Source organism: Lissotriton helveticus, chromosome 8 (assembly GCF_964261635.1).
Source record: "Lissotriton helveticus chromosome 8, aLisHel1.1, whole genome shotgun sequence".
Taxonomy (NCBI): domain Eukaryota; kingdom Metazoa; phylum Chordata; class Amphibia; order Caudata; family Salamandridae; genus Lissotriton; species Lissotriton helveticus.
In genome coordinates, this window is record NC_136069.1 from 49,113,035 (window position 1) to 49,135,179 (window position 22,145).

General features: G+C 48.1%; 1 protein-coding gene and 1 pseudogene across 2 annotated transcripts in view; one reads left to right on the forward strand and one right to left on the reverse strand.

Moving 5' to 3' along the window:
- LOC144772340 (uncharacterized) overlaps positions 1-22,145 on the reverse strand; it is a 552,285-nt gene that overhangs the window by 488,105 nt on the left and 42,035 nt on the right. The gene's annotated exons all lie outside the window — the stretch shown is intronic.
- Positions 1,223-1,306, forward strand: LOC144774644 (small nucleolar RNA SNORA17; annotated as a pseudogene).

The window sequence follows — 22,145 nt, forward strand, 5'->3', positions numbered from 1 at the left end:
GGGGCATAACAAAATCCCTGTTGTCTAGTGGACTTTTTGCAGATTGGGGGGTAATCCCCCATATGCCACCAGGGGGGTCAGAAAGACCACTAGACGCCAGGGAGTTTTTTGGGTAAATTTTAATTAGGGTGGAGTCTGCCCAAAACGGGCATGCCAATGCCCCCAACTTAATAAAAATGTGCCCAAAAAAAATCCCTGGTGTCTAGTGGGCTTTTTGCCCCCCTGGTGGGGCAGATTGGGGGCTACTGCCCCATCTGCCCCCCAGGGGGGGCAGGAAGGCTGTAATTGTTGCGGGGAGGGGGTGGGGGCATAGGCATCCCCATTTTGGGCAGCCACACACCATTTCATAATTGCCCCCTCAAAAAATCCCTGGCGTCTAGTGGGCTTTTTGCCCCCCAGGGGGGGCAGATTGGAGGCTACTGCCCCATCAGCCCCCAGGGGGGGCAGGAAGGCTGTTATTTTTGTGGGGGAGGGGGTGGGGGCATAGGCATGCCCATTCTGGGAAGATCATCCAAATTCAAATTTGCCCGCAAAAAAATCCCTGGCTTCTAGATGGCTTTTTGCCCCCCCTGGCGGGGCAGATTGGGGGCTAAGGCCCCCAACTGCCCCCCAGGGCGGGCAGAAAGTCCACTAGACGCCAGGGAGTTTTTTGGGCAAATTTTAATTAGGGTGGGGGCTGCCCAAAACGGGCATGATAATGCCCCCACCCTAATTAACATGTGCCCAAAAAAACCCTGACCTCTACTGGCCTTTTTGCCCCCCCCCCCCTGTGGGCAGATTGGGTTCTAATGCCCCCATCTGCCCCCTGGGGGCAAGAAGGCTGTAATTTTTGTGGGGGAGGGGCATGGGCATTGGCATGCCCATTTTGGGCAGCCCCCACCCTAATTCAGATTTGCCCCAAAATATCCCTGGCGTCTAGTGGGCTTTTTGCCCCTCCGAGGGTGCAGATCGGGGGCTACTGCCTCCATCTGCACCCCGGGGGGGCAGAAAGTCTGCAATGGTGGCGGGGGTGCGGGCATAGGCTTGCCCATTTCGGGAAGCCCCCACCCTAAAAAAAAGTGCACACAAAAAATCCCTGGTGCTTAGTGGGCTTTCAACCTGTCCCCCAGGGGGGCAGAAAGGCTGTAATGGTGCCGGGGGTGGGGGCATTGGCGCGCCCATTTGAGCAGCCCCCACCCTAAAAAAATGCCCTAAAAAAAATTCCCTGGTGTATAGTGGGCTTTCTGCCCCCCTGGGGGGGGCAGATTGGGGGGCTATTGCCCCATCTGCCCCACAGGGGGGGCAGAAAGACTAAATACTATAAATTTATTTATGGGGGGAGTGAAGGCCCTTGCCCAAGGGGCCGCTGCCCCCTCCCTGGTGTCTAGTGGGTGGATCCCTGCTTGGGGATCGCCCTCCTGGGGAGGGGTATCATTGGAAAGGGGAGATTCTCCCCTTTCCAATGATACCCCTCCCGTCTTTCTACGTGCTCAGGGGGCTGAGATAGCCCACTGAGCATGTAGAAAGTGAACAGAAACCAGGGAGGGGGCCTCGGGAGCTGCTCCCAAGGTCAGAGGGGTGAAAAGGAAATCCCTCTGCTGTCTGCAGCAGAGGGATTTCGTGCCCCTGGCCTCATGACGGACTGGTTCCGTCATCAGCACAGGAGCACCGATGCTCATGACGGAACCATTCCGTCATGAGCATGGAAGGGGTTAAGGATCAATACTCGCGAGTTGTTTGAAACAAGCAGCGGCGGATCCATTGCTCCAAAATCTATGGCTGATTCTAAAATCCTTTCAAATGATCATCTTCCCTCGCTGCTGTACTTTGCCGCCATGATCTTAGAATCCGCTTACTCTCTCGACGAATTGGGCACTGCGGGGTGGCCATGAGCCACTGTAATGGGACTAAAACTGCCCTGCTCGTTCATCTCGACAACACTGAAGGCAGGGCTCGAGTCGGGGTATCACGCGGCGGGTGGACGGCGTCCGCCCACTTATTTTACCGGGTGGACGCCATCCCCCCTGCCAAACAGCTGGACTCTTTGGCCTCTCTGGGACGAGATCGGAGCTCACAGCACGCTGCTCACGCGCTAACTTCTCAGATGCAATCGCATCTAAGGGGTGAGCGAGAGGAGGTAATGAGCCCGATGGTGCAATCCACCCGCCGTGACGTCACTTCCGGTGACAGCGTTTTTTAGGACTTGTGCCCTGACTGAAGGCATTATGGACAACAGCGGGGCAGCAGACCTTATCCCCTCAAATCCAACGATGGTATTTTACATCACATTCATGTGTGTAGCAGGGGTGGCAGGACAAACGGATTAAACAAATTCAAAAGGTTATGCGACAGCGTAAATAAATGGTGTGGAATCATAAAGAAGTGGGAAAACATGTATAGATGGCAGGGAAACAGGCAAGAAAGATTCGTGTTAGAGTACTGAGCAGTTAACACATTAAAAGTATATAGTTGAGTAGATCGTATTTGTACAGATAAAAAAATATTTCACAGGAAGACCCAATGAGTAGGGCAGGGAAACAAAATTCACCGAATGTTGAGAAGGTAAAATCGCAGAGATTTGTCTTTCGCCCACGCTACGAAATAATGCACAACATTGCGCCACATATTCCAGCACCTATGAGCATGGGACATTACCAGACTACTTCAGCCACCATTATTGGCCAAAACAGACGCCAATCCGGACATTCAAAACAAAGCACACAGCCAGCATTCAAAACAAAGCACACAGCCAGCATTCGAAACAAAGCACACGCGCAAGAGAGACAAGGTACAGACATCCCACATTTTGTTCTTATACAGATTTGGGGGCAAGGGAACTCACAAAGGGATACAACACAGCAGCAAAATGCAACAAGCATTGGGCGCGATTTCGCAAGACGCACGACCGCGATTTCGTAACACGCGCTGCTGCGATAAGGTAGGATATGAGTGGAAAATTGCGTCCAGATCATCAGTTCGGCATTCGGAATGTTGTGTAATGCATCAGAGTTGTTAAACGCTCTAAACATTTTTCAAAACTTTATATATTCAATATTCTCTGCGGACTTAAAATGGTTTATATTGTTCTATTTAAATAACATGACAGTGTTTCCAAAGGGGGGGGGGGGGGGGGAGGAATTTCTTTCTTATTGAATATGATTTTTCACTGGGGAGTGAGGGTGGTATCATGGCCCTCAAGGAGTGTACAATTGTGCCCCACAGGGGAAAAGAAAGTGGCACCATATTTGTAAGGGGGTCGAACCTCCTCGGGGTGGGGGGGGGGGGGGGGGGGGGGGAGTTCTCTCCAGAGAGGTGCGATCAAGAACCTAAGGAGGGTGTGAACGCCCCCCCCCCCCATTAGGGCAGCCAAATGTTGTGGGAGGGTCGGCCAGCATGCCAGGTGGGTCGATCCCCCTTGCCGGTGCAACTTTTGTGTTTTTTAGATAAAAGTTTATTTTCCTCTGGGGGGTGATCGAGGCACCAAAGAGTATGACACCTCTCCTCCCTCCTGGGGAAAACAGAACAACCTTGTGCGTTTCCATGTTACAGGTATGTTTTTACAGTTGATTTCCTTCATAATACCAAAAACGTTCCCTGCAACAAGCACATATGCATGCAGTCTTTTATCTATTGGAGTGTTGTGTCACTCACTTTTCGTCCACCCACTACCTTATATTGCAATGGGTCAGCCCACATTTACCATTGGTCAACTTCACTGTGAGTGACAGCAGTCTGTCATTTTAGAAGGAGCACATATGCACACAAAGTAGGGCTCTTCACTTTCAGGGGATAACATATCAAACTGTGTTTCTTGAAACCAAAGACAGATTTTTGCTTTCAGGCAATTTTATTTTATTACGTTAAGTCACCTAATCAAAACCATGACAAAACTAAACAAGTATTGAGAAAGCCAAAAGGCTGGCAGCAAACGCCAGATCTACGGGCTTTGCAAATAGTTGGTTACATATCTGGTTTGGTAAAGAGGACACTTTTATTGAGGTGGCAGGGCCTACTTTCTGTCTCTGTAGGACTCCGATATGGCTTGGTGCTAGCCGTCTCCCATCTAAAATGGTCTCTACTTGCATGCAAGTGTCAATAAATAAACAGTGGCTGGAGTGGGCTCACTCATTTTGCTATGAAGTATGCTGTGGTAATGCTTATTTGGAAAGTAGAAGTAATACTTTGTCTCTTTTAGTGTCTTTAGAGGAGTTCATCAGATCAAAGCATCAAGAAGCGAAGTGCTTTTTTACTTTTCCACTTGGTCATACCACACTGATATCTCACAGACGCAAACCCCCATCCACTGTTTTAGAAGCATACCCATGCCTTGTAAGTAGGTCAAAGAATTTCAGAAGGAAGGTTTTAGACAATCAGAGATGGCGTCTAAGTGAGTGACTGCTGCCCAGGCCCTAACTTAACTAATGAAGGACAGCTCTGAAGCAAGATCAGACACTGAGACAGCATCAGTGGATGAGGAAAATGGTGCAGGGTCTGGAAGCAATTTTTCAGGCAGCGGAGTTCCAGCCAATGGCCGGTCTTCCACAGAGAGAAAGTACTAGGGTAGGCCAACCCAGAGAGCAGGCACACGTGGCAACAAGCGTAGACAGAGTACTCACTTGGCAGCCCCAAATCCCCCTGTTCACTGCAGATGCTGGATGTAAAGTCAAAACAGCAAATGTTTTGTTTTTTGCTTTTTCAAAGTTAATTCTGTTGTAATGCCCTGGGACCATACAGACCATGACATGTCGTTCAAAATGCAGCCTGTCATGAAGCTTGTATGATGGAACAGCACATGCTTCTCCCACGTATGCCTTTACAACACAGTCTGAACAACGCATATACCTATACCACGCATGTCTTTACCATGCATGCCTTTACCAAGAAGATACATTGGATTACATTAAAGTTACCTTTACTATGCATGCATTTATCTAGCTTTTTTTAAAATATACAAAATATATTTAGCCAACATCATTTAAATATAAAAACATTTATATTTTCACCAAAATAAAAGTACTGAGGTGTTGTGCATATGTATGCATCAGAACATATCACAACGCAAAACAACTCAACACATCGCATCAGTACGCAAATGTTTTTAACAACAAAAACAATGCAAAGATGAAAGAAAAAGCTTTTCTATTTTTATGCAATGTGTAATTCTGTCCTCAAAGAGGGCAGACAAAGCCTCTAAGAAAGGTCAAAAATATGTTTAAAAAAAAACCATATGTCATCATAAAGTGAGAAAAAACATCTCCAAAAGAGTAAAGAAAGCCTTAAACAAATAACAGTTAATTACTATTCAGATTAAACAAAAATAAATAAATTCTCTTATTTCAGGAAACAAACTTTTCTTTTTTAACAAATAATGAAGGACATTCATCCCTAAACAGGTGACAGATCTTACCTAACTTTTTATAAATCCATAGGCACAGGAAAAGTGTCCCAAAAACATAGAAAAATTGGCTAGTGGTATTAAAGTCATTTTGTGTGGTGCGTTAAAGGCGTGTGAATGTCCCATAAAGTGGCTGGTGCCTGGACATGGCTTTACAGCTCACAGTCAGCAGTCATGTTCACATTCTGTTATTAGTATTTCCTCTTTGATGCTAACACTTCTGGAGGTGCCAAAACCAACTGGTGCAAGTCTGTACTTCAGTAATGGATGGATTCTGAAGGAACAGCCCCTCACATTTTCGAAAATGAACACCCTGAGGTGTCTAGGTTGGTATCACTTGTATTGATCCCACTCACTTTCCCACAATGACCTGCAAACTCTGCCTAAATGGCAGAGATCGTGCATTTCCTTTACATTTTGTGACAGAAAGTTCAGAAATATGTAGTGATCCACAAGTTCCCAACCACCCAGCGTTCTCATAGCTCTCCTCATAAAATGGAACCCAGTTTGTTTGGGTGGGCCTAGCACCCACAACAGGCACAAAACACTAAGCTTCGAAGACTCCCAATTACCTTGTTTTGAGCCGTTCAGGATATAGGCACTAGGCCCAGCCACACAAGTGAGACAGCGCTATCAATCAGGGCAAGTAGGGTAACGTTGGATGGTAGGAAATTTGTGTATTTTCGCAGATTCCGCAACTTTCCATCAGAGAAATGTGAAGGAAATGTGTGTATTTAGTCAAAGATTGAGGTTTGCAGGGGCTTCTTGGTTAGAAAACGCAAATCATGCCATCTTGGACTACCCTGGTTGTATAGTTTTCAGAAAAGTGTGGGTTTGGTAGGTCTCCCTGGGTGGTGACCAACAAGCTCCAAAACCCAAAGTTAGCCTCATTGCGAACAGTTGGTTTCTGTGTAAAGATTTGATGTGTCCATGTTGTGTTTTGGACGCTTTCCTATAACAGGCTCTTGGCCCACCCACGCAAGTGGGGTACCATTTTTATCGTGACAAGTGGGGTAATGCTGATTGGTAGGATTGTTGTGGTTTCCTACTGGTTCCAGACGTTTCCATCACAAAAATAAAAGGAAAAGGGGCGGGGGGGGGGCAACAAGGTAAAGCCCAAAATCCACTTCTACCCACACTGTAAAAAAACGGAATAGATTCTGCTGGGTGAAATATAATGTCTCCAAGTCACATTTTAGGGTGCTTGGTGTCGCAGGCGCTAGGCCCAGCCATTCAAATGGGGTTCCATTTTTATCAAGAGATCTGTGTTTCCCACACATTAGTAGACCATTTGTTTTTACCAACTGATTTCTCTGCATTTCTGCCTTCCAAATGTAAGCAAGCGTGTTAAAAAAATGAAATTTTGCAAAAAGCTCTCAGAATCCCATGCTAGTATGGGTACCCACAAATTGAGAGATATACAAAACTACTACTCTTAAACTCAGCATCCGGTGGATATTTCAGAAATACATAGGTTTTCAAGGAGAACCTACAAACCTTCTATATCCCTGCTACCAGAAGGGTCTAGCGGACATAACAGTTAGTGCTTTTATAAGTCTGCCATCGTGACAAGAAGTTACATACGAGATCACAAAATAGGTTTTTCTCTTATTTAATTTTCCTTGCTGAATTCAGAATTTGGTCTAATTTTCAAAAATGTATAGTTTTACGACATCACAGCTGTTTCCACCACAAACTGTTAAAAGCCCCAAAAAATTATGAATAATAAGTTTTGCAGTCAAAACACCCAAACAGCCTTTAAAGGAGCAACACTGCCGTAGTGACACAGGAAATTGAGAGTTTAAGTAATCATAGTTCATGCCCATTAGAACAAAAAAAAGAAAGACTTTGAAATTGGCAACATGCAGTAAATGAACATGTTCAAATTAGTGAAAGGAAGGAGACTTAACTATGAACCCCATCGCCTCAGGCAGGTGTCCGACCGAGTACATGCCGGTGGTGCCACCTGTCCGGTTACAATGTGACCGCCATGCAGGCAGTTGGAAAACTGCTGTTTTCAGTGCGGCTTCTGCGGCCCTAGAAAAGGGCCGTAGGGGAAAAAGACAGTTTACAATATCCATGCACTGTCAGGCACTGTGTGGGGCATGGTGTGGGGGGGGGTTACCACAGGTGCCCTCCCCCCCCCCCCAGGCCCATAGCCGAGACACACAGAGGCCATGCTAGGGGCCCGAAAATTCCTTTGCGGCAGCCTGTCCATGGCAGTCGGACTGCCCGGGTAACGCTTTCGGAAAAGGACATTGCAATCTCTACGGCTGGGCCTGCACAGGCCCTGCCTTCATTGTAGGGAATATGATCCGACTGATGCCCCAACAGGCTCGTTGAGCCTGTTGGAAGCGTCTGTCAGTCCCTTCAACTGTTGCGGTCCGACCAACCGCATCGCTACCGCATCACAATGCGGTGGTCAGCCCACAATGCTGGATGTCGGTAGGACCGCCACTGATGGCCTAAATCACAAGTGGTCACTGGAGAGAGATCTGTTTAATGTTTGCCGTACAAGTGCCAAATGAAAACATGCATTAATATAAAAAATAAGAATAAGGAAACAAATGAAGAGTTTTCTATTATTTATTTCCTTAAAGTCTTAACAGCATTCTTTGGAATCTGAAAAGGGGGGGCCCTCGGCCCCCCCGCACGCATGGCGGCGCGGCGACCGTCTCACCCCCTTTCTCCTTTTGTGCCTCTCGGTGGTGGGGGCGGGCCCTGGGGGGCGCGACCCACCACCGATTGGCCGGCGGCCTCCCTGACCCGGATACCAGGAAGAAGGTCCGGGTCAGGGGGGGCGGGCTACAGAAGGGGCGGGCCGGGGGGGGGCGTGCCCCCCCCCCCTGCCTGGCCCCTTGAGAATAAAGAGGTGGGGAGCGCCCAGGAGACCCCCTTGTCCCTGGACGCTCCCCCACAGCACCGTGTGCCCCGCGCTCGGGGCTTCTTTGTTTTCAGCCTCTAGGAGGCTGTAATTAATTTTGTTTTGTTTCCCCTTGCAGGTCTGCTGGATTCCTGCTCGGGACAGGGCGGGTCACGATGGCCGCGTGGGGAGGGGGGGCATTATTTATCGCAGTATTCTTTATTTTCTGCAGGTCTTGGGAGCCGAAAAAGGAAGGGAGGAGAGATACCATCGGCGGCGCCCACCCTGGATGTCATGGCCCGAGTCAAAGAAGGGGAACAAAGTCCTGTTTCGCGAGGGCACCACGTACTGGTTCCGGAGGGTCGGGCGACTGTCTACAGCCAGCCGGGGCATCAACTTTTTTGAGAAGCAGTCGAAGGTTGTGAAGGAAGCTGAGGTTCTCGTGCTCAGCACAGGAATGGTGAGTTTCACTGCTTCAAGGGACATTATGGCAAGACTGTGAATGGCTGGCCGGTGATGGTGCAGCGGGAGTCTGGGCAGCGCTGACTCTATTGTGGGTGGGGGGCCGGCACGAAGGAATGATTGTCTTTTGTTGTTTGAAAGGGTCCGGCATTAGCTCAGTGACTAAGGCCCTGTGCAGTGGTCTCTGTTCTGGCGCAGGTTCAAATCCCGGCGGTAATATGTATATACCCGTAAAGACCCGGTGTGCCGGTAAAACCATGTTCCCCTGCTAACGATATTGGGAGTAGCGCGCATGGGGGTTTTTATGATCTTCATCTGTACCCTCAATGATATATACTCAGATATTTTTCCAAAAACCGACCTCGTTTGGACATGTGAGGGGAACGTATTTGTCTATCAACTATTTGACACAGTGTATGGCCGATTTGGGATTCTCTAATGTATTCACTCACACTGGAGTGTAACAAATATTGCATACTGTACAATATAGATGATCCTTTCATTGCGACAAACCTTTTCAGTCCTCGAAAATTCTTCTCTTGATATACAGCCACAATTAAGTCAAGGTCAAGATACTTGACATCCTCATTACACCCAAGTGGAAAGTAAAAATCTTTGCCAGTTAAAATTTCTCCGATTTTAGAAACTCTGAAAGCATGGAGCCCTTGGGTGCACTGCTGTCACTGACCTGGTTCTGACCTCTTTTGTGTTTAATGTACTTGTGCGTAAAAGGAACTAAAATCAGTCCATGGACGAAAAGCACCGAAATTAAATATGGCAAAGTGGACATTGGTGTTTTTTATGTTAGTAATCCAAGCATTTACTCAGGCAATACTTGAATTTTGTGTATTTGTATTTTGAATTTGAATTTTAGTGCTTGTAAGATGGTTTCTCCCTGATCGGCCTCTGAAAAGTTGGTGGGGCAGGGGAACAGTCAGTGATAATCTGTAAAGTTACAGTAGACTGTTTTTCAATTTGCTGTGCAATCAATGATGCTGCACTATACTATGGCCCTACTCATGAGCTTCAATATGTGTGTGTGCGTAATTTAGTGTTTCAGATAGAAGGATATCTAGCATGACTACGAGGGGGTTTTCTTTACATGGGTACGACAATATGCGCTAATGGTTACTCTAAGCGGTTGGTGGGGTGAATGCCATGTATAACCAGGCTAGGTGTAAAGTGGCAAATATCGCATTAGGGCTCTGTGTTGAGCCCTGGCACGGGGGCCCTGTTTCCGGACTGCAGGGACAGCAGGCACTTCGAGGTACCTGTGCTCTCACTGCTCACTAGTGGAGTACGAGCCATAGTTGCTGCTTATTTATCTTCTATAACTAACAACCATTGAAAATCTTGTAGGTATGATGTTATGTGTTGTTGTATCATATATCTGGATGCAATAACAGAAACAGCGAAGCACAATTAGGGCAGCACGCTAGGCTAAGCACAGATGTCAAGCTTTAGTTAATCTTATACCATGCCCTTAATTAAGGTATGGCCCACTATTGTAACTCTAAATAAATTGGGTCGAGTATTTGATCTGTCGAGACCTTGTTGGAGACACTTTTAAATTGTTTAGAGTCATTCCGCCATGGTATTCGTTCTTGGGAAGGGACAGGGCGGAAATCTGCGTTTGGCCACCATATTGGGGCACGCCGGGGTAGCAAGTAAACAGTCGGGAAGTGGCTCTTTGACAAAGACCGACAAATCAGGCATGTATTGCCTCAGGCTCAGTAACCGAGGCATTATCTCTGTTCTAACTTAGGTGGCAGTGCCTTGAGTGCTGTTTGCAGCAATCCTTAATATATTTCCCTTCTCTGGTTGGGAAAATAACTTTGCTTGTTGTCTGTATGTATAAAGATATGCAGAGCTTGCACCTTAATTTTAAACTTTTATCAATTTACAGGAATTGAAAGTACGAATAGTGCAGGTTTGCCTGACGGTGTAATGTTAATATGGTGCCCGTGTGAAGCGCTCCAACACCTTCTGGTTGATTCTGCGCGATATAATGATGCCAAAAATAAGTAAATAAATTAAATTAGAAAATAAATAAAATATCATCTCTGAGGTGTGGGTGACCGAGTGGGACTGTGGTGCTGCCATACCAAAATAACCAACCAAGAGGCGCCGGTTGCTCTCTTGTTTAAAAGGTGTCCTCATAGCTGCCAAAGTTTTAAAAGTGAATTAGCGAATGCATGCATTAATGCAGAAGGAAGGGATGTGGTCCGTCGGCATAGAAGCCCGACGCTGGTGCTGGAGGCCAGGGTACTCGGGGTCGCGTATACATCCTGTGATTCTAGGGCAATTCACTTAATCTCTCGGTGCCTGAATTTGTAATGTGAATACTGGCCGAAGAAGTGCGGGGGAAAGGATAAGTCAGCGTATTTAACGTTGCAAACACAAGTAACGGTGTATGCTTTTAATCCCCGCAATTGGTGATTCAACCACAAGGTCGCAGCAGGGAAATACTGGAATCACATTCGGCGGTTCGTTTCATTTTTAACTATTGGGTCTGGGTGACAAATATAGTCTGTCCTGATTCACTGACATAGTAGCAAATGGTGCTACTTAATGGGGAAAGTGTTGTGTAGCATTGTTTATTTTGTCATAGTTGATATTGCTACAAGGGGCCATTGGTCGCCTCTCTTGCATGCTGGTTACGATCTTGGGGAAAGGCCAGTACTATGTGGCCAGATATATTGCAGCGCCAGATGTCGCTTAGGGGACAAATAGGGGAGGTAGTAGTGCTCCAACTTCCTCTAGCTATCAATTGTGTCTTGTACCCACATTTACATTTACATTGATATTTTCAGCAAAATGAAAACAATGTTGGGCTAGATGAAATGGGCCAGTCTTTTCACCTGTAACAGTAAGAATAGGTCAGCGTTGTCCTTATCCTGGATATACTGGTGGCATCAACTATTGATGCTCCCAGAAGCCTGGCTTCGCAATCATTGCAGGGAATTACGAGCAGCACTGACTTGGTAAAACTGAATGTTCAATGATGCTGCTTCCAAAATCTACAGTGAAGGGTTTCCTTTAGTGGGCTTGTGAGTTACCGCATTTTATGTTTCCACTTGTGTGGTATTAGTGGAATACCAGACGTAGCTAACTACCTCTTTATTGTATAGACTATTCAATGAGTCGGTCTGTTCAGAGGGTGGCGGGCCCACGTAAGTTCTCCATGCTGATGCCCTCTTCCTTGGGTTCCTCCTTGCGAGTATCGTGTGTTTAAGTATAGGGCTTGACAATAGTGTGAAAGCCAGTTTCCTAAGTTGCGCGGCACACCAATAGTGTGAAAGCCAGTTTCCTAGGTTGCGCGGCACACAGTGCTCTATACGGGAGCTGTTTGTTACCTAAATTTGAGAACTACCCAGGGTTCCCTGCTTCTTTATTGAGTAATTCATGCACTTGCTGTCTGAAGGGGTTTAGATTAGGGTTGAACTGGGTGCTCCCTTGGGTAACGGTGAGCTATACTTCTCTGAGGGCTTTAATAAGAGGGGAACACATGTCAGGGGTTGTTTTTCCTCATGCCAGCTTGGTTTGGATAGTGGTTTACCAAAAGCCAAAGCTATAACTGGGCTGGTAAGAGGCTTAGGGCCAATTTTACAGCTCAGCACGGATAGCAAGGTGCTAATCCTATGCTTTATGACTTTGCTGTGGAACTGGTAAAGACGGTGCCCCCCCCCCCCTCCTCTCGATCTGAATAATAGGCTTCAAGGCTTTGATAGTGAAAACAGAAATGGTAAATAAGGTTAGGGGTGGGCAAGTGTGAATAGGCCTCTGAGGAATGCTTATATGTATCCCATCCAATTACAGGGCAGAAATGATGGTACCATCATCGGAGGGCATTGAATGCAGATGGGTGGGTCAGCTTTCGTTAAGAAGCCAGAAACATTACCTGAATATACAATATTATTGCACGGCATTTCACAAGGGGTAGTGTTCTGAAGTAACAATGGAGGGGATATTGCATTCAGGGTGGACTACAGGTCTAAGCTGTCATGAAGGTCATACTACCAGGCACCCTTAGGTAGCCCTAATGTAAATGTCAGCAAGTGGCATAAAGCCTAGCATCTGAGTACGTGGAATGCAGGCATGTGTGGATCGACTTGGGGTATGAAGTCAGGAACATTACCTAAATATACAGTACGATTCCACGGCATTTCACACTGTATGGTCCTGGAGTAACAATGGATGGGCTATTGCATTCACTATGGACCACAGGTCTAAGCTTTCATGAAGGGCTTACTACCAGGCACCCTTAGGTAGCCCTAACGTGATTGTCTGCAAGTTGCTGTACTGCACACGAATGAGTAGTCATCTGGCGCTAATGTTATCTAAAACTTAGCAAGTGATGGTAATGTAAGACTGGCACGTGTACAGCAGTTATCGCCAGAAACACTAATGCTTTGTGTTTATCTTTTCCATTTATGTATGACTGGGTCCATGGTGGATGCCTGAGTGCTCCAGTGCGTCACATCACAACAGCTGCAACAGGTGGGCGGCCCACGGGATGCTTACGTCAGTCACGGCTGGGTCCATGGCGGATATCTGAGGGGTGCTCCACACCGCAACATCAGCAGCGGGTGGACGTCAAAAAGGAAGCATACGTCGAGAAAGAGGACACCCAAGGGCCCAAGTAGTGTTGGCAGGTGTAAGTGCTACCCATTCCCTAAGGTGGAAGTGGGATTGTCACCCAGGTTTTCTTGGTCTTTTCCTGGTTCTTGGAGTTTCTCAAACCTGTGACGCAGGGGAGGAACTCACCACTAGAAGTGGAGGAGCTACAACGTCCCAGCACAAGCAACGGGCTGGATGCGGGACAGGGAAGATTTCGTTTGGGGGTCTGTGCCTTGGTCAGTTCAGGAACTTCTTTCAGGGACTCTTAGCTCAGCAGCCCGACCCCCCGTCAATGGTGATACTTCACCTAGGGGGGGAATGACTGGGCCAAAACTTGGGAGGCGGATACTCATTGATGAGTTCATCTCCGCTGCGGGTGGGTCGCTAGGACTTGCCCGGGTGGCACAGTAGTAGGGTCTCAACTTATCCCGCGGTGGCAGGGGCGAGGGGCGGACTCGGGCAGGGCGTTGAATCACTCGGTAAAGAGGATCAACACACAGTGGGACAAATTATTTCAAGCCCCACCGGTTGTAGACGATCCAACATGGGTGTATTTGGGGTGCATAATTCTACCCGGTGAGGGGAGTCCATTAGACGGAGGAAGGGAAGGTCCTGGGTGTCTGTAATGTCAGGGCCTGGTTGGAGGGTTTTTGCTATAGTGAGAACTTTCTAGGGTAGGTCAAGGCAGGGGGAGGCCAGATCGTCGGTTAACAATGCTGGCCTGTGGCGGTAAGGTCATTATCGGTGAGCACATATTTGAGGTCTGAGGGGGCGGGCATCATCCTATGGAGGTTCCCGCCCAGGGGGAGGGGCCTGCGGGCTACTCCTAGAACTCCAGGGGCAAGGTAATTGATGCGGCAAAGGAGCGCGGGTAGGAGTAGTTCACGCTTTCCTTAGGCTAGTAGCCACCCCGCGCGCGTGGACTCATGACGTCACCGGATGGCGCAGAGTAAGGGCCCTCCTTTAGTGGGTAAATGGAGTTCAGGGCGTAGACCGGGCAATTCCCGGGGTAACACTGCGCATGCGCACGTCTCTAGGGGAGGCGCAGCTTGTAGGACCTGACACCGGTAGTGACCTTGCCATATGGCCAGAAATGTACAAAAATCAAGATGAGGATGTTAGACTCGGTTAGGAAACAACATGTATTAGAGTTTTGTTAAGGTCAGGCTCTCAAACTTGTTGACAAAAAACTTGTATCTAATGTCCTGCTGATTTTTGTATAAATTGTTGATCATGCAATTAAAACCTTTTTTAATTTCATATCTTAATAAATACGGCCGGGCGACTAGCGCCCGCCTTCCAAAAAGTAAAGAAGTCTCGTGTCCACGTTTCTGGGTGTTGGGTGCCGGTTGGGGGGGGAGGCGGCAGCTAGTCGCTGACCATGTGAAAAGGGGGGGCCCTCGGCCCCCCCGCACGCATGGCGGCGCGGCGACCGTCTCATCCCCTTTCTCCTTTTGTGCCTCTCGGTGGTGGGGGCGGGCCCTGGGGGGCGCGACCCACCACCGATTGGCCGGCGGCCTCCCTGACCCGGATACCAGGAAGAAGGTCCGGGTCAGGAGGGGCGGGCTACAGAAGGGGCGGGCCGGGGGGCGGGGGGGCGTGCCCCCCCCCCTGCCTGGCCCCTTGAGAATAAAGAGGTGGGGAGCGCCCAGGAGACCCCCTTGTCCCTGGACGCTCCCCCACAGCACCGTGTGCCCCGCGCTCGGGGCTTCTTTGTTTTCCCACCCACCATCCCTTGGAACAAAGTCTTGTGGCATTCATTATGTCTGGTTTAATGGTAAGTTGGCGAAGGTACTGTCCACATGTCCTTCATGGTAGTAGACATGGATCTGTCGGTATATTTTGATGATGCTTTTGTTTAGGAATTTGTTTCCCCTTTTAGCAAAACTGTGTGAAGTAATTGTCTTTGATGCCAAGTGTCTTTAGGCCTTTTTTCCCTTTGTAGTTGTACGGTGATGCTGTTATTTATTAGCCAGTGTAGCTGTCCTTTAGAATTTTTTCCCATAGGTCGTCGTATTTATTAGGTATGGGGCATGCGGTAAGGTCATTATCGGTGAGCACATATTTGAGGTCTGAGGGGGCGGGCATCATCCTATGGAGGTTCCCGCCCAGGGGGAGGGGCCTGCGGGCCACTCCTAGAACTCCAGGGGCAAGGTAATTGATGCTGCAAAGGAGCGCGGGTAGGAGTAGTTCACGCTTTCCTTAGGCTAGTAGCCACCCCGCGCGCGTGGACTCATGACGTCACCGGATGGCGCAGAGTAAGGGCCCTCCTTTAGTGGGTAAATGGAGTTCAGGGCGTAGACCGGGCAATTCCCGGGGTAACACTGCGCATGCGCACGTCTCTAGGGGAGGCGCAGCTTGTAGGACCTGACACCGGTAGTGACCTTGCCATATGGCCAGAAATGTACAAAAATCAAGATGAGGATGTTAGACTCGGTTAGGAAACAACATGTATTAGAGTTTTGTTAAGGTCAGGCTCTCAAACTTGTTGACAAAAAACTTGTATCTAATGTCCTGCTGATTTTTGTATAAATTGTTGATCATGCAATTAAAACCTTTTTTAATTTCATATCTTAATAAATACGGCCGGGCGACTAGCGCCCGCCTTCCAAAAAGTAAAGAAGTCTCGTGTCCACGTTTCTGGGTGTTGGGTGCCGGTTGGGGGGGGGGGAGGCGGCAGCTAGTCGCTGACCATGTTACACACCAGACAACAAAGACAGCAAGAGTCGAGCCCTTTCTGTTCAGGTGAAGATCTTAAAACTTTAGGCCCCCCGGTGAAACTCAATAAATTCACACAAGTTGCATGAGCTCAACATTAAAAAAAACTGTCATAAAACTAATTACAACAAATTGGTCATAATTTGCAGTTGTACAAAGTCAGCTGGGGCAAGCTGTTTTACAATACCGGCACTCTGGTAAACACAGGGCAATATGCTGATTAATTATGAATATTATAAATCCTGACAGTAGTGCAACCTTATTTAGACGGCAACAATGATTTCCATAAAAGTGAAAACAACAAGTGCATGAGGCTGCAACAACTTCAGGTGCCTTCTTCCTTACTTTCATTGTAACAAAGCCTCTAAAAAGGCAATAAAAACAAAAACTGAACTCGGTTTACAACATTTGGCACTCTGGCCGACGGCAAAGAAAACCTCGCGCACTGACGTTTCTTGTTTTCTTCAGTCTTTCATTTGGTTTCATTACAGGCTTTTTTCTTGATTTATCATTGGAATGCTTAATGTAAGCAACATTACAAAGTTGTTATAGTTATTGTTAATTTATATTTATATAGTGCTAAATCACCAACAGATCGGTAGTTGGGTCAGATATGAGAGAGGGTTAAGCTGTGCTTAGTGCTTCCCTTAACAGGATAGTTTTGAGTAGTTTCCGAAAGTGGAGCAGGCTAGGTTCTTCACGAAGATGATCAGGTAACTTGTTCCAGAGCTGGGGAACAAGTACTGAAAAAGCTCTTCCCCCTATCTGAAGAGAGTTTGTACCGAGGACAAGACAAGAGGTGCGCCTCGGAGGATCGCAATGAGCGTCCCGGGGTGTAAACCTCAAGGCGTTCTTTTATGTAGGTAGGAGCTAGGCCTTATATAGCTTCGTGGGCGATGCAGAGGCTCTTGAATTTCACTCTTTGTTTTATAGGGAGCCAGTGCAATTTGCGTAGAAGCGGGGTGGCATGAGATCTTCTAGGAAGTCTAAAGATCAATCTGGCTGCATCATTTAGAACCACCTGTAATCTGTTTGCCAGTATCTGGGGAAGACCAAGGTATAGGGCGTTGCCGTAATCTAGCCTCGAGATAATGGTAGCTGAAACGATCGTGTGGAGTGTGGAGGTAGAGAGAAGGGGGACCAGTTTGCGGAGGAGCCTAATTAGGCCCGTGCAGGTACCAGCCACGGAGGAGATTTGGTTGGCCGTTGAAAGTTCGACATCAATTTTTATGCGAAGGCTCTTTACAGCTGGCCTAGGTCTGGTGGTGGGACCTAGTTCTTGAGGCCAGAACTGGTCACTCCAGGGGGATTCTGTTGTAGGGATGACCAGGATCTCTGTTTTGTCAGGATTGATATTTAGTGAGTTGGCTGTCATCCAACTCACGGTGAATCTGAGGATATTTTGTGCCTGGATCTGGGCGGATGCGGTATTATCGATGCGGAGAAGCAGCTGGGTATCATCCGCATAATTAAAAATGTTGCAGCCCATGTTGGCTAAAGCTGTTACCAGTGGTTGCATTAAACATTAAAGAGGGGTGGGGATAGGGCTGAGCCCTGGGGAACTCCGCAGTTAAGCGAGCCTATATCAGATACTGCATCTCCCAGTTGGATCCTTTGGGGCTTACCAGATAGGAAGGATTCAAGCCATCGGTGGGCCTGATCCTGAATACCTAGGGTGGTAAGTCTGTCCAGTAGTAGAGCATGGCTGACAGTATCGAATGCCGCTGATAGATCTAATAATACCAGGGCGCAGGGTCTTTTACTGTCAGCCATAGCTCTAAGCTCATCAAGCACTGATAACATAACCAGCTCAGTGCTATGATGTGCTCTAAACCCAGCTTGGAGTCCCTGGAGGAGATGGTGGTCCTCCAGGAAGGGTGAGAGTGTTTTCAGAACATGTTGTTCTAGGACTTTAGCCAAGAAGGGTAGCTGGGAGATAGGTCTATAGTTTTTTGGGTTGGTCACATCGGCCTCTTGTCATGATGCATTTTTTGTAGGAGTTGAGTAGTGACTTGTATTTCTCTCGCTCTGCTGATCATTAGTTTTAAGCCAACGTATTTCCGTGTGGCGAAGCTTTCTTTTAGTTTCTCTTAGCGAGTGGTTAAACCAGGGGGCGCCTTTTACTTCATCCTTGATCTTAAGCTTCCGCTCGGGTGCTACCTGATCTATAGCTGTGCGTAAGCTTTTTGTAAGAGCTTCGCATTCCTGATCTAAATTTCCTTGTCCAACGGAAGAAGGAGTGGAAGAGAGAAGAAAATCTACTAGGGTTGCAGGTTCGATTTTTTTCCATTGACGCACCATTTTCCATATTTGGGGCAGATTGGTTAGGTGGCTGTATATTGGGATACAGCACCTGATTAGGGAGTGATCTGACCACATACACGGGGCAAGATCTGTAAGGATGGCCCCTGGTTGGGAGGTCCAGACAAAGTCCAAAGTATGACCTTTAATGTGTGTAGGGACATCAACTAGTTGTTGGAGGCCCAGTGTGGTCATAAGAGTCTCAAGATGTAGAGCTACCGGGTCTTTGGGTATTTTATCCCAGTGTAAGTTGAAATCTCCCACTACTAATACTCTTTGGTATTGTGTGCAGAAATTATATCTGTAAAGAGATCGTTAAACTGCGGGGTTGATCTCGGGGGACGATATACCGTCAGGAGGGCGAGGCAGGAGTTGTTAAGAGTGATTTTTACCCAGAGTACATCGGCTAAGTCGATAAAGGTCACATTTATTATGTACAAGGCTACAGCACTCGTGTGAAGTGCTCTTAACAAAATAAACAAGCAGCGATGAGGGAGGGGGTGGAGGCACGGAACAGGCGCCCTCAGAAAACAGGGTCTGACATTTGTTCTCAATCTTTCGAGTCAGTCTTTGGTTAGGAGCTATTGTTTCATCCGGAGTTACATGGCTATTGTAGGAGAGTAGGGTCTGCAATCCTATGATCACCCAGATTTTTGCTTTTTGCTGCACTGGTTTACGACTTTCCCTGGCTGTGGGCCTGCTAATCAGACCCACAGCCTAGCTGTTCTCTCTATCCAAATTGTACTCAGGTACTGAATTGGCACTGGGCCCTCTCCAAGTCCCTGTACCCAGGGCTGAGGTGCACCCAGAAGTCTCCCAGGGGCTGAAGCATGTATTGTGCCACCCCTGGACTGACTAACTAAACTGACACAACTGGCTGCTTGACAGCTGGGGCAAGGTGGTGTAATCACCCTTTGCTTTAGATATAGTATACCTATATCTAACCCTAAAATGGACACACAGATCTCCTATCAGTCACTCCTATAGCAGGCCTTAACAATCCTGAAGGCAGAGTGCTTGGAATCGTGTGAGATGGTGCTCTGGCATGAGCTGAGCCTGTCTGCGGCTTTCGGGATCCATCCCTTAGCCGTTTCCATGATATCGCATACCATATACTCTTAAGTGCATTATAATCCTCGCGGTTATATGCCAACTCTGGTATCGCTTTATCAAAGCATGTCGAGTAAGGTGTCATACGAATTGGAATACTAACCCCTCGCCAATTCTGGCGACGGGGTTAGCATTCCACCCTTCTAGAGGGACACGACATGTATGTAACCCCTAACCCCGGTTAAAGTCCAACAGAGCCTCAGCTCCACAAAATGGATGCTGCCACCGAGACACAAGTCTGCCCTCCTGCTGCTGGGAGTCCTCCCAGAGCAGGAGATAAGGACAAAGGGTTTCCTGCCAGGGGCGGTGCCAGCACCGTCCCAGACAGGGTTTTGTGCATTGTAGGTAGGCAGGGCTTTAGAGGAAGGTGACTGCACGTGGCACCCCGGTGCTCACTGTGCATAGGCTGGCTGGAACCAGTTCCAGGGTCACTCCAGACCCTGTGCTGGGGAAAAGCCCGCCAAGGAAGTGGGTGTAACCACCCCCCTCCTAGTCCCACCCCTAGGGCAGGACTTAGTCGCGTGCCAGCCCCTTTTTACAGGATAAAGGTAGGAACTGGCCCCCTTCCAAATCAGATCATCTTTGAATCCTGAAACTACTTTCCACGAAAGGAACTCAAGACTTCTTCCTAAGATTTCTCCCTTGTGACTAAGGAGTAGTCACCCTGCATCCGCAGGCACCATCTTAAGAACACTGCGGTCTGCTGCAAGTCTCTCCTCCGGATCAAGACTGCCCAGCTCGACGAGAACCGGCTTCCCTGGCACCTCTGACCTCTACCTACATCATCAGTCACGCTGAGATTCGTGGGTGTGACGAGACCTCGAGGGACCGGCCATCTTCAAGACTGCACGACTTCTGCACAGCAAGCCCGCCGAGTAATTTCCTGGTGAGTGCTTTGGGGTCCGAGAAGCCCCGACCCTGAGCAGCTCCAGCACCGAAGAGTAGCCCCCCAGCATCTCCACGATCGGCGTGGGGCCCTTCTGCTTTTTGCTGCTCACCGCGTTGTTCGGCTACTAGCCCGCTGGCTTGTGGCCTCCTGAACGACGCCCGACGACATCACTGCTGCTAGTCTGGTTGCTCCAGACTGGCCCTTGCTCCCTTCCAGAAGAGGAGCCCTCCAGACCCTCCTGGTCCACTCAAGACGCCATTTTGAGTCCACCGCGTGGGCTTGAATTAGCCAAGGCTTGTTGCCCAATCCTGGGTAACTTCGACGCAGACAGCTTCATCCATCGTGGGACAGCTCGCCTCTCCATCCTGGTCGCCAACAACGCCTCCTGGTCCGTGAGATCTACAGAGCCAGCGTCGCCCACTCACCTAGTCGAGGTGACTTCGCCCGGTGCCATCCTGGTGCCCACTTAATCACTGGCTAGTGATTCAAGAACTTGGTCCCCTCTGCTTTCAGGTTTCCTTCTTCCTTGATCCAGGCTTGGATCCATCGAACTTTCCTTCACTGGTCGCCTGCCAGCAACTTCCTTCTTCCAGGCTCCTGGTCCGGCAACGAGATTCCCGACGCCTTTTCAGACCTATGCAGCTGCAGCCCCTGGGCTAGGTAACTTCGGCACTTCGGTGTCCCAGCATAGCCTCACTATCCTAGGGTCAGGATCCACTGTCGTTTTCTTCCTACCAGGTCGGGTTCGCCCGTGAACACTAACTTTGCCTTTACTAGCTTCCATAGACTTTGTCCCGCATCCCGCGTGAGAGTGCACACTCTGCACCCGAGTCCCCTAGGTCTCCTAGAAGTAATCTAACGATTCCCTAGTCAAGTCCTAGCGATTCCAAAGCCTATTAGTACTGTACTTACCTGCTAGTAATTTCGCATTCCACTTTTAGAGTATATGGTTTTTCGTGCCCCTCGGGCATTTATGTATAACGTGCTAACTTAAGTATTTTCGTAAGAGTTTTGTTGTGTGCCTAGCACCCTGTCCTCATAAAGAGTACAGGGTTGTTGTGATTCTAATAAATACATTTTTTATTTTCATAACACTTGTGTGGTGTCCTTTCACTGGGTGTTCAAGGGGTAATGTGATGGTAAAACAGCTGGCTTAACACGCCCTCTAGAGTCTTAGCCTTAGACTGCTCGTATCCATGCTACTAGGATAGCTGGTCTATAAGGTTGACTTACAACCAATTATCAATAAGGGTTGTTTGGACTGATATATAGTGGTCACTAGAATAGTGAACACTGCACATCAGGCCAACTTCTCACAGCTATGGTCAGTCTTCAGTTTGTATGAAGAGGGCCGTCTTGGGTTATAGATGCATGGATAAATCTCCATTAAGGATGCACGGGTCTATCGCTGGTTAGGAATTTGTGAGATATTCTCTGGGTAGTCTTCATGTAGGGTGAAGAAGGTGTTTGTTGCAGGTTTGGGATGAGCATGATTATTCTCCGGTCAGAATCTAGGGATCAGTTTTCAGTAAGGCATTAGGTGTCCGTCTCTGGTTTAAGATCAGAGTCAGTCTTGATTAGGGCTGCATGTGCCAGTCTCTGGGTAAGAATGCCTTGATCAGTTTTGGATTACAATACATAACTAAACCTGGGTGATGATGCATTATCGGTTTTAGTTTATGGCTGCATAGTAGCGAGTCTGCTGAGAAGGTTGCATTGGCCAGGCTCGGGCTAACAGAGCTTGTGAATATTTCATGTTAAGTGTACATTGCCCAGTCCTCATTTAGTGTCTTGGGTTAGGAATGCAT